Raw genomic sequence first — 12,988 nt, 5'->3', positions numbered from 1 at the left:
TTAAGACTAAATTGGACCAAATCCCCAAGCCAATAAATAACCCATTATTTGGTTGTTGGGTTAGCAAGTTCATCCAATTCGCGTTACTTTCATCACAACAGTTTTAAGAATGTCAAATCTGGTCAAAACTTCAATCCACTGCACTGGTTGTGAATAATTCAACATTGACTGTGGTCTTTTCAAATATGGAGCTTTGTGAGTAAGGTATTTCAACCAATTTGGGATACTTTTGTCCTAGCAATCCTCAATCCAATATGCTGGGTTCATGTAGCCCGGTATTGGCACAATGTTGGGTGAGATATTTCATCCAATTTGGATTCCTTCCTTTTGCCTCAGCACTTTTAACAGTACATTTGGACAAATCCTCAATCCAATGTTCTGGGTGTAAATAACTTTTGTGGCCCAGCACTGGGTTAGCTCTTATGACCCAATTGGGCTACATTGTTCCTAGCATTTTAAAACTGAGCTCATTCAGATCCTCAATTTAATATGCTGGGTATAAAACAATAAAATAAAATAAAATATCAATGGCTTGGTCCCTTTTGGACCTATTGTGTGGTATAAATCACTCAAGTTGGGTTACGTTGGATTCAGCAGTTTTAAGAGTATTTGACTCCATTTCTTTTATGAATAAATTGTAACAATATGCTATTCAACAATATTAGAAATAATGCTCATTGAACGCACAACAGAACTTCCCCTTGAAAATATTTTTTTCCTGCATTAATTGCACCGGCGTGTTTAATAAAATTGTGAAGCACAGCCAAGTCAGCTGGACTCGAGAGAATGGGAATGAATAACGTGCATCATATTGAAGCCTTGTAGCAGTGTCAAGTATTCAGAAACGTCCCCCAGCATGAGCGACATGGTACATGGAGATCTGTTCATAGTGTGAATGCTGGCACTTTTTTTTTCCCTTTTTTTTTTTTTTTTGACTAAATAAGACGCTAGTAATGTTCCAAGTTTGGAAGCAGTTTCCATGGTGACGATGTCCTATCAACACACTTGGCCTCACTTGACGGTCTTGTAGATTTGGTCGTCGCCGGCGGTGAAAAATGAAGCCATTACAGTGGAGCCGCAGGAAAGTGAATTGCGAACGAGACATATGATAAGCACGCGTGATTAAGAGGCTCTGCGTCCAACTGAATCAGAAAAAAAGGGGGGCATTGAAATGTTAAATCTTGGGATAGAAGTACCATATATTTCGGAGTACAAGCCACTACTTTTTTCTCATGTTTTGAACCCTGCAGCTTATAATTCAGTGTGGCTTGGCTTATCTGCAGTTTTTTGTTAAGAGTAGTCACCATAGAGCAATCCTTCAGGAAAAAAGAGAGACAGAAGAAGACAATCTCGAAGCAGTTTGAAGTGCTATTTTACTCTCCAGCAGGGGGCACTTACTAGGGCACACAAGTAAGCATAATCAGGCACGCTACTGTTATGTTTGTGCAGTATTCTAACTTTAAGTGTGTTGCGTTCATGTTGAAAACATGTTTCTTATTTCTAAATGTCTGTTTTGCATGATGTTGCTGCAACCAAGCAGTTTGAAAAAATGTTTAAATTAAAAAAAAAAATCAACAACTTCATGTACTATCTTTCTGCATACATTTTTATGTGTAATAACCTGCAGCTTAGTTGTAGTCCGGTGCAGCTTATATATGGCGACACTCTTAATTTCTTGTAGTTTTTGGGGGTGCGACTTATACTCTGGTGGTTGGAGTGTCAAGTGAAAAAAAATCAAAGTAAATTATTGTGCTTTCTGATTCGACTGGAAACTTTTTTTCAAAAACGTTGCATAATGTCTCCTTAAAGGTTTTAAAGTTGGCATTGACGTCATCCTGGCTGACAAATGTATTCGTCCCCCTCGGAAAAAAAAAGTTCTCTTTGATGACCACAAAGCGAGTTGTCAGCAGGTTTTTCGCAAAGGCCGGACATATGGCCGCCCAAATTATTGATGATTCAGCTTGTGGTGTCCCGCCCGCTCTTTAAAGCGCTCATCTCCTCATTAAACGCGCCTTGACTCGATGCGTCCTCTCTGATGTTCCCGTCGCGACTGATGAGGGCCCAGCGCCGCTTCAATAATGCAGCCACCGTTTCTCCCAGTTGATGTCTTTCATAAACTGATGGACTGTCCACAAGTGACAGAAAAACTAACATAAATGAGCCAAAATGAAAAATCATTGTTTTGATTGCTAGTAACATCGAGAAATATGAAAAAGAAACTGCAGAATATCTTTTAAATTAGAACATAACATATAGGCATACATACAGCATATATATATGTATATATATACACATATATATATATATATATATATATATATATATATATATATATATATATATATATATATATATATATATATATATATATATATATATATATATATATATGCAGTATATGTATGATAGGAAAGTACGAGCACAGATTTTTCCTCAAAGTTTCAGTTTGAATTGATGTGCCCTCTCGTTAATGTTTCACAAAGTGCGGATGGTTTGAAAAAAAAAGGCTTAATATTTCAACACTGAACATGATTAAAAGAAAAATGTAGGTAGATAAGATCGATAAGAATAAGTGAGTGTCTTCTTTTGAAGTGTTTGGAAAAAAAAAAAAAAAGACAGGCGAGTTACTGTAGCCAGTTAAGGCCATAGAGTGGATTTATTTAAAAATGTCCCCAAGAACATTAGCGAACAAGTCATTCACATTTCATATCAGGTAGAGGGATTTTAAACGTTGAAATAGTCACAAGTCAGTCCAAAGCAGCTTTTCATGCATTCACCTCACAGGTTACCGCCAGCACTTTTTTACGCGGCAAGGAGATGATTGGGATGCTGCCCGGGCTGGTCTCACTCGCTCACTTAGCCCCTTAGCGAGTGAACAAACGCTCTTGTGAGCAGACGTCGCTCTCGAGTACAAGTCAAGAGTAGCGGGCGCAATCAGAGGAGCCGGCTCGGACCAGCGCTCCCATGCCAGTTGAAGGTCATCCTGTAATCTGCCTGGGCGCTGTATACGCCATGCGTTGTCACACAGCTTGAACTCCGAGTGATTGCTTTGCATCCGGCCAGGTCTTACTGTACAGTACAGCTTGATGGACGCCACAATGCAGCCGCCGTCGAAAAACTGGCAGGCATTGTTACAGAAAATGATTAAAAAAAACACACAAAAAAATCAATAGCCTGCTTGTTTCGACATATTCAATATATATATATGTATATATATATATATATATATATATATATATATATATATATATATATATATATATATATATATATATATATATTTTTTTTTTTTTTTTTAATTATAATGAACATCGTAGTAATAGGTTGTCAAATTTAATATTTTCCAATTCTAATACATGTTTAATATATCTTTACATATGTACTTTATATTACATTTCATATGATATTTTTTTATTTAGTTGATTTTTATTTATTTTATAATATTTTATTTATATTATATTTTACTATGGTATATTTATTTTATGTTATTTTTTAACTAAATACAACATCATTTAATTAAAAAAAATACATACATATATAGTGTCCCATCATTTTATGCAGTTAGATTTTTGTATTATAACAAAAAGTATAACAAAGTCCAATGTAGTATTTATTTTTTTATTTTGGATTTTATCTGATATGTTATATTAGATTAATATTATATATGGCAGCTCGGAGTGGTTAGCACTTCCGCCTTACTGTTAAGTAACCTGAGTTCAGGCCTTCCAGTGTGGAGTTTGCATGTTCTCCCCGAGCCCGCGTGAGTTACCTCTGGGCTTCCTCCCGCATTCCAAAAACCTGCACGGCAGGTTTATTGGACACACTAAACATTCCTTAGGTGTGATTGTATGTATAAATGGTTGTTATTCTGGGTGTGCCCTGAAACGGGCTGGCAACCAATCCAGGCTGTCCCCCGCCTACTGCCCGAAATCAGCTGGGAGAGGCACCAGCACGCCTGCGACCCTTGTGAGTTCCTTTGAAAGGCTTTCTCACTTCATTAAGCAGGTAGGCATGGTAACATGGGGCATCTTTGATGCAGCTGCCTCCTCGTTCACAGGAATGACAGCCCCACATCGATTTGCATGACAAGTCGCCTATTGACCTGATGGGGAGCTGTAAATATTCCCAGCTGTCAATTCTCAAGACAGTTGAGTTCAGAAGCTCCCGGGCACGGTACTCATTTCTCCTCCCTTTCGTCCCGAACGTATCAAAAGCATCTCTTTCAAGCGCTCCGCTAGTCTTTGCGCGTGTCCTCAGGTGTTTGACTTTGTTGCCTGCCGCTCTGTTTGTGTTTCTCGTCTTTCATGTTGACAATTTCGCCAAAGTCTAAATTACACGGCATTTACAGCGACAGGAGCTAATCGCCCACGCCCGCCAAATGCAAAGCAACGCCATCGCGGCACATTTAAATGTTTGCGCGTCGGCCCGCTAATTCATTCATGCCCTTTGCTGTTACATTAATGAATAATTGATGGGCTTGTTTTGATTGACCAGATAGGATGATGCCATTCAAGCTGCAAAGAGTGTTATTAAAGTGATGCGAATGTTTGAGTGGCGGCACGGAGGCAGAAGTCGCAATCCGCCAGCATTTCCTCTTAAATCTCTTTACTGTGTTTGCAACTGCTTTGAAATGTTGTACCGTATTTTTCCGACTATAAGCCGCATCTTTTTTCTCATGATTTGAGCCCTTAGTCTAGTACGGTTTATTTGTGTTTTTTTTTTTTTTTTTTTTTTTTTTGCTAGCCACCTGAAAACAATCCACCAGTAAAGCAAATGTGTGTATTGTTCAAGATGTCAATTTATGGCACAGCTACGAGATAGAACTAAAAAGATGTGACTCAATGACTGTGCTCAAAAAGAGTTCTAAAAATATATGTTGTATTAGAAATATTACCATGATATATAAATTGAAAAATATAATATATATATATATATATATATATATATATATATATATATATATATATATATATATATATATATATATATATATATATATATATATATATATATACATATATATATATATATATATAAATATATATATATATATATATATATATATATATATATATATATATATATATATATATATATATATATATATATATATATAAAATTTGACATACACATGGTTTTGTACATGTGGAAAAAAAAAGTTTAAAAAATATGTTTATACAAAATACCTTCGTACTGGGTAGAAGGTTTTCATATAATAGCAATCAATCAGTATCACAGAAAATGCAGCAAATACAAAATCTGACTCAGGTATCTCTGTTTGTAAATCGAATGCTCTTATGTAGAGGAGCATCTGTATATCCATTCATCATCACTGTTGTGACAAATATTAATACACCTGTTCCTGAGTTAGCCTCTATGTTCAGTAACCTCTACTGCACATTTTGTATTCTGGGCTTAAGCCAAGCAGAAGGTGCTGATTCATTGTGAAGTTGTGAGGAAAGAATGTTGGGGCAAAGTAAAAATAAGACCATAGCCTCTGTGTTTTTTCTTTGCTTTGTTTTGTCATTTCTGCTTTTTATCTGCTGGCTACAGCCTGTATTAGATAATGGAAATCCTCAGCCGTCTCGGCCGCGCCTCTCGAAATCGTAAAAGTTGCAGTCAATGGCTGTTCATGTATGGTGTTTTTGGGCAAAATGTCTGGGCAAGCAATATTGATTGAATGCCATTGTTCACCTTTCAGCCCAAGATAAATTGGCAAGGTCTGATTTTGTTGATTTGTTTGACATATGCAGAAATTCGGTGGCAATTTTGCATTTTTGCTTTAATTTATGCTTTATAATAAATACAAAGCTGTGGTTTGACTGAAATTTTAGTGCGTCATAGAATGGGTCCTCTCATATTTGCCTAGCAACATGTCACCAGAAGACATAAATTCAACAACGTTGATAAGGTAAATTTTATGTAGCAGTACAAATCATACTAAAATCAAAGACTGTGGATTATCAAGTGTCTCTAAAAAAAAATATCTGGAGTGATTATTTATTGATGGGCTGTGTTCGCAGTTTTTTTTTTTTTTTCCAGTTCCATGGATCTGTTTAAAAAAAAAAAAGGTGTTAATATTAAACTTGTTCTTCAGCGCAGTGAAAATCAAACGTGTTGACAATGACTATAGCTAGTAGATAAGCTAAGTATTATTTTAGCTTCTTTAAGTCCATCTTTATCTTCTTCATACTTTGAATTTGTCATTCAACGCAGTTAAAACAACAAAACAAGCTGGCAATCACAATGCAGTTAGCACATAAGCTAACACTAAAACTAGCTTCTACTTTTTGTCTCTTTTTTATTTTTATTAAACTTTACAGCACAAAGAAAGTGAGATGATTTTCAACCACGCTGTAGCGAGCTGATAAGCTAACAGTTAGCATAGTTTAATCTATTATTCAACTTCTTTGTATTTTTATTAAATTGACGACATGATTTGGCAACCAAAATGTACTTTGCTGATAAGCTATAATTTAGCCTTGCACTTTTTTTTCTTTATACTGTTTTTTAACTTGTCATTCAGCACAATGATAACGAGATAAGCTGGCCACCACAATGTTGTTAGCAGATCTTCTCATGTTTGGCCTCGCTTCTTCTATTTCTTTGTATTTTCAAAATGTTCATTCAGCACAATGAAAATAAGGCAAGCTGGCACCTACAATGTACTGTAGTTTGAAAATAAGCTAACAGCCCATCTTTTTCAATTACTTCATTTTCTTCATACTGTTATTAAACTCGCAGTTAAATACAATTATAATGACAATCACATTGCTGGCAATCACGATGCACTTCGCAAATAAGTCATCAATTAGCCTAGCTTCTTCTTTACTTTTATTAAACCGTTTATTCAGCAAAATAGAAGTAATGATAAGAGCCGCCAACCACATTACTCCTTAGAATTTTAGCTGAGATAGCCTAGCTTCTTCTGGTGCTTCTTTGTCTTTGTATTTTTATTAAATGTTTTAGTCAACACAATAAAAATGAGAGGTGCTGGCAACCACATGAGTAGGCAGTGGATAAGCTAACGGTTAGCCTAGCTTGCTCTATTTCTCCTTTGTCTTTTTTATTATTTTATTAGAATAGAATAGAATACAATTGAATAGAATTGAATAGAATAGAATGTCTGTATTGTCCCTAAACGTGTCATTCAGCACAATTAAGATGTCAACACAACCTGGAAAACACAATGAGCAAATAAGCTAACACTTAGCCTGGCTTCTTCTATTTCTTCCTTGTCTTTTTTATACTTTCCAGCAGATCGGATGCCATGTGGCGCCATGCTGCCTCTATAGGTCAGTCTCGGTACTACGAGAGACCTGCTTGTTTTGGTCATCTTTAGTACACCACACTCAATAAAAGCACTGAGATACAACCCTTTTTTCTATTCCTTCAATTATGAAGGAGTAGTGCCTTAGCCCCCTTAATGGTCATTGAAGAAACTGCTTCATTGGCACCAAAACATGAGGCGCCTTCCCATCCTTAAAATTCATTTAATCAGATTGTACGCACCCTCAGTAGGGCCCCAAGTTGCCCCAGGTATTGCATATGCCAAAAACTACCACTAGATTACCGCGTTGCCGAAGAACAAGCCCAATCCAAACTTGCAGGATGAGAGGCATCATATTATCCTCCCTCTGTGCCTCATTTCCCGACTTCACTATCCTTTCCCGTGTGAGCGGTTGGTGGGCAGGGGCTCAATCAAGCGAACCCCCGTCACACAGGACGCCGGAGGTGATGTAACAACAGCTTTGTGAAGCGGCACAGTGAACTTTTACGCTTTGCATCATGTGTGTGTTTGAGTGTGTGTGTGTCCCGTGCTGTCGTTCCATATGTCTCCCAGCACGGGTCCCTTTCCACATTGTTAGCCGGAGAACAACAACTTCCACTTCCTAACTACACGGCACTCATTAGTCAACAAGTACAATAAGCACCACCACAATGGCTTTGTTATTGTAATTGGTAACAGCTGCAAGGAATTGTAAGTGAATAAAGCGTTGTGTACGCACAATTGAGTCCCCAGGTGTCCCGATACTTTTGCCTCATTTTTCCCCCACAGTAAAAAGAATCGAAAGGGAATCGAGGATAACAAAGACTTAAACAAAAAGTGTGAGCATCACTGTGAACGAACGCAACATTGATCAACAATGAGAATAACATCTGTTAGGCAGTTTCCGCAAGGACCACAGATTATCTACTATAGTGTCTTTAATATACGTATGTGGACCAGCCAGTCCACATTTCTTGTTGATATTCATCCGATATGGCCTTATAATATGGAGCATAGCATCTGTGATTTTACCAAAGTCACCATAGATTGTATGCTTCTTTGCCTTTAATTTACGTGGACCAGCCCGAACACCATATGTTGAGTTAGCGCTAGTATTCATTCAATATAATTTCAATATAAAGTCTCTTATCATAGATACTTCCTTTAACCCTTTCCAGCTCAAATTAAGTTTCTTTTTTTTTTTTTTAATAATTTAAAAAAAACAATGCCTCAATCAATATTAATGTGGAATACTGAGGGGACTCTCATTTTATTGTTGCAAAATTGCAACACCTGCCTGGAGTTAATGGTCTGTATTAGTAGTGGACCAGCCAGGACACTTTTTTTGTGTTAGCTTTAGCGTTGTTGTTAATGCTACTGTTCAGAGGCGTTTAGTTCACTTCCACAACATTTACCTCAATGTGATCACTTCATAATGAGTCCTGTTAGCATTTGGCATTCCTTTTTACTTTTGCATCATAACAGGCATTTTGCTATTTCGACAACAAGCTTTGCCCTAGTCAACTTGTCAACAATTTTGTTTCAGCCTCACAAAGTGTTTTCAGTCAGACACGCTGTATTAGCTCTACATAATTAGCGTCCATCTGCATACTTTGCCTCGGTTGGCTTGTCAAAAACTGCAATTTTTGCATTTCCAACAAAGAGGTTGAGATACAAATTAGTTCTGGAGCAATAATGTTCCCGCACTGACTCCTGTTAGCATTTAGCATTCTCTTAGCTTAGCATTAAAATATTTGTAACTTCTACAACAGGCTGTGACCTGATTGGTTTGTCAACAATTTTGTTTCAGCCTGACAACGAGTTTTGCTGTCATGATACCTAACCCAGACAAGCTCTGTTAGCATTTAGCTTAGCTTAACATAATTACCTTCCATCCGCATGCTTTTGCCTTGGTTGGCGCATCAAAAACTGCATGTATTTTTACCAAAGCATTTGGAAGGTAAATTAGCAAAACACAATTATTTCATAGTGATACTTGAAGATTTTTGTCAGGTTTTGAGGTCATGATTAGCTTAGCATCAATAGCTTCCATCCACATTACCTGTCAATCTAATATCAGTCTTTACCCTGGTTTGCATATTTATGTGTATTATTATCACAATTGCTGGACACTAGCAGGGAGTGTCCTGAGGCCAAACACAATTATTCCTTACTGTTGCTTGAAGCATTTTTTTCACGGTATGCATGGAAGTGCAGCCTCACTTAAATTCTCACTCTCTTTTTCTTTCTGTGAGAGTTTTGGGACGCTCCCATCCTGGTCGTCAAAAGAAATGTGTCAATCACGTTTGCCATTCCCTCGTAATAAGGTCGGATACGCTTCCCAAAGCACTGTCCCCTCAGGATATCCATCTCCCTCAAACAGCAATTTATCCAGCGGGGGCAACAACCAACCATTTCTTTCTTTCTTTCTTTCTTTTTTTTTTTTGACCGTCACGAGAAGCTGTAATTCTCTCTGTATCCTCGGCACGATCTCTCTCACTCTTCTTTCACAAAGGAGCGAGCTCAGGCAAGTTGCATACAAAATAGCTGACTCAATCATCCAGCTGCATAATCAAGATAAGAGAGATGAGGAGTGGTGTAAGGGGGGGGGGGGGGGGGGGGGTGGCAGGAAGTGTGAAAGAGACGAAAGATGGCAAAAAAAAAAAAAGTTGCAAGCGACACAAGTTGTGAGTCATCATCCTACTAAGATCGTTTGGGGCAACTTAGATTTAACCTTATGTTGTGGAGGAATAAACATGGAAAAGAATCCTTGTCGAGTTGTTTTTTTTGTTTTTGGTTTCTTTTACTCGAGGGAGGCTCCTCCAGTGTGCGTTTCCAAAGACAGATGGCACGGAGGCTGCGAAATCCTCAGCTTATCTGCGAGTGAGCCCCGCACGGTCGACTGCAATGACCGCACAGTCTAATAGAATAGATTAAGGCCATGCATAGGTACTGGCTAATTGCGTCTTTCTTTCCCACTTGAACAGAATAGAAACTTTTTTTTTTTTTTTTTAAATTCGGCGTTGAAAGCCATTGCACAGTGGAGCTGTCCTTGGTGCTGAATTCAAACTTATTCCAAGATTCACTAGTAGAGTAGATGCGCAAATAGGGCTCGCATTTTTTCTGTCTTCCCCCCCACCCCCCCACCCCCAACAACAAAAAAAATCCACATTTTCACAGCACGCTTGTTGCATTCAAGTCCCGCAAAACAGCACCGGTTCCTACCTGCGCTTCTCAGCCCTGTGTCATCACTCTCCAAAAGAAGCTTCCAGGTTCCCAGGAGGCTCCAACATCCCACGTTTTTATTCTTTTTATGATTATGGTTGATATGAAGGAGTATTTATTGTGAGTGTTCAGCGTGGCTGGAGCTCCATCGGCGCTCCTCGCTTACAGCTGAGCGAAGCTGCTCGCTCGGGCTGCTTCTTTCTATCCGCCGAGACAGCCAGCGAGGGAGGGGGGGCGGGAAGGCGGGCCGGACCGGAGAGAGGGAGGAGGAAGTGTGTGTGGTGTGTGTATGTGAGTGTGTGTTTGCGTGGGAGGGATGAAGGGTGCTGCTGTACGAGTGAGGGAGAGAGAGAGAAGCGCGCGTTTTTTGGATCAACACCGCCCGATACCGGCACAAAGTTGTAAAGATTGTAGATTGGGGGAATTGGCCACGCCCACTTTCAGACAGACATGTAGTGTGTGTGTGTGTGTGTGTGTGTGTGTGTGTTTGTGTATACATATATATATATATATATATATATATATATATATATATATAGATATATATATATATATATATATATATATATATATATATATATATATATATATATATATATATATATATATATAGATATATAGATATACATATATATGTATATCTATATATATATATATATATATATATATATATATATATATATATATATATATATATATGTACATATATATGAAAAGAAAACATGTAATGTGGAGTAAATCAATTGGAACATGAAGTAAATAGTTGTTCAATTGTGTTTTAGTGACTCTTTTGGAAAATACACACCTTATTTTGTTCAATTTTATTCAGACTAACACATTATCATTGTCTTTTCTGGCAGACAAACCAGAAATAAATCAGATGATGTCACACAATAAATTTTGTGAGTAGCATAATAAAATATGCTTGCCAACATTTTATTTTCAAAGGTTTATAAAACAGACAAATTTGTCTTAGTATTGTGTTTTTTGGTGTTCTTTTTTAAAAGGGGTACTATATCATCGGGTTATCATGTCATGCCCCTGACGATTTAGTGACTAAAAGTAGACTAGACCTTTTAGATCAGGTGAAACCAGGTCAAAATTGTTGATAGGTGTGGTGATTGAATCCACAAAAAGTAAGAGCAGCTGCTCTAAGTGGCCGAGAATCAAGTCTGCTGTGTTCACTCCCACAACAGCGCTTCAACAGCATTAAGATCCTCCATTCTTCATGACCAAACAACAGAACAAGAAAGGTTAGAAAATAACTCAGACTAGCAACATACATATTGACTTCTTCAATGTAGGTACATTTCGTTACTTAATATGTGAGGTATTTCCACAAAATCTGGCATATGTGTTCAAAAATAAAATTTGATATTGATATATTCTATTTCTACATATAATTCCCCTTAATGGCACAATGTGTAAAATTTAGACTGTTTTTCATTGAAAAGGAATAAATTAAATTATTATAAATTAAAAAAAAACTTCAAATAAATGTGTTCTTAACGACCAACAGTATGTTTTAAATGTAATCATCGGTCTAGTTATCGTAAAATTGTATTGTAATATTGTACTAGCTACGGACAATGGTAAATGCAGCACCTTCTTGCTGTGCGTAATGAAAAACAGTCGAAATCTTACACAGGGTCCCTTTAAAATTATATATAATATGTGGTGGGTGCAAAATGTATCGTTTTGGTGCACATTGTCAACTCATTCCTAATATGTATACACTTTGATGATGATTTAACCCTTTCCTCTGCTGGGGGATAAAAGTTAAACGCTGAAGGAAGTTTTTTTTGTAGAAATCCCAGGAGAGGTTAAATAACAACAAAAAGACATCTTTGTCAAAAATTCTGTATTCTAATAATCTTCTCCACCACATGAGCCTGGTCTTGTGAAAGAAGTATATATTTTGACTTATGTAGATACTGCAGGTAGATGAGTTTTGGTGATATAGCTAAAAGTTGTCGGGTAGTCTACAGTAGTGCCTCCTATCATAATTGATGGTCACAAACTGCAAGGGAGCATCTTGGGAATGTCATAACTGCTTTGTATGTCAGGATATTAATAACAGTTCATTTCACAAAATATATATATCGCAATATATCACTATCACTATAATTAAATCAACTGTCACACTGTGACGGCGGTGGTCCATAATTCTCAGTGCTTAAATAGACTTGCGCGGGAGGAGGGTGGGGAGCAATGTGGCGGAGCCAGCTGCGAAAGTCCACCATATTTCACCAAAGGGGTCAATTCTTCTTTTCTTGGATGGAGGATCAATTCATTTTAGTGATAAATTGCCAAGCTGCAGCATGTTGTAGTTACTGCACATAAAAAGGAATTATTTGAAACTATATCTACAGTATAAAAGGAATATGATTCACATATCAGATAAATATCATCAGTAACCGGTTCCTAGGCAGCGTGACTGCGTGCACACTATCTTAAGACTGCAAACCGAGTACCCGAGCACTTGAAGGAACC

The 12,988-nt window shown here is 37.4% G+C and overlaps 1 protein-coding gene across 1 annotated transcript in view; it reads right to left on the bottom strand.

Annotated features, from left to right (window-relative positions):
• elfn1a (extracellular leucine-rich repeat and fibronectin type III domain containing 1a) overlaps positions 1-10,711 on the bottom strand; it is a 94,375-nt gene extending 83,664 nt beyond the window's left edge. The window contains exon 1 of the mRNA XM_088437918.1: positions 10,496-10,711. The gene's annotated coding sequence lies outside the window, so the exon portion shown is untranslated. The remainder of the gene's footprint in view (positions 1-10,495) is intronic.
• Positions 10,712-12,988: the final 2,277 nt, after the last annotated feature.

Source organism: Hippichthys cyanospilos, chromosome 16, assembly GCF_059441005.1.
Source record: "Hippichthys cyanospilos isolate Australia breed blue-spotted pipefish chromosome 16, RoL_Hcya_1.0, whole genome shotgun sequence".
In the NCBI taxonomy this organism is placed as follows: domain Eukaryota; kingdom Metazoa; phylum Chordata; class Actinopteri; order Syngnathiformes; family Syngnathidae; genus Hippichthys; species Hippichthys cyanospilos.
The sequence above is the reverse complement of the archived record's forward strand: the minus strand, read 5'-3'. Positions and strand labels throughout refer to the sequence as shown.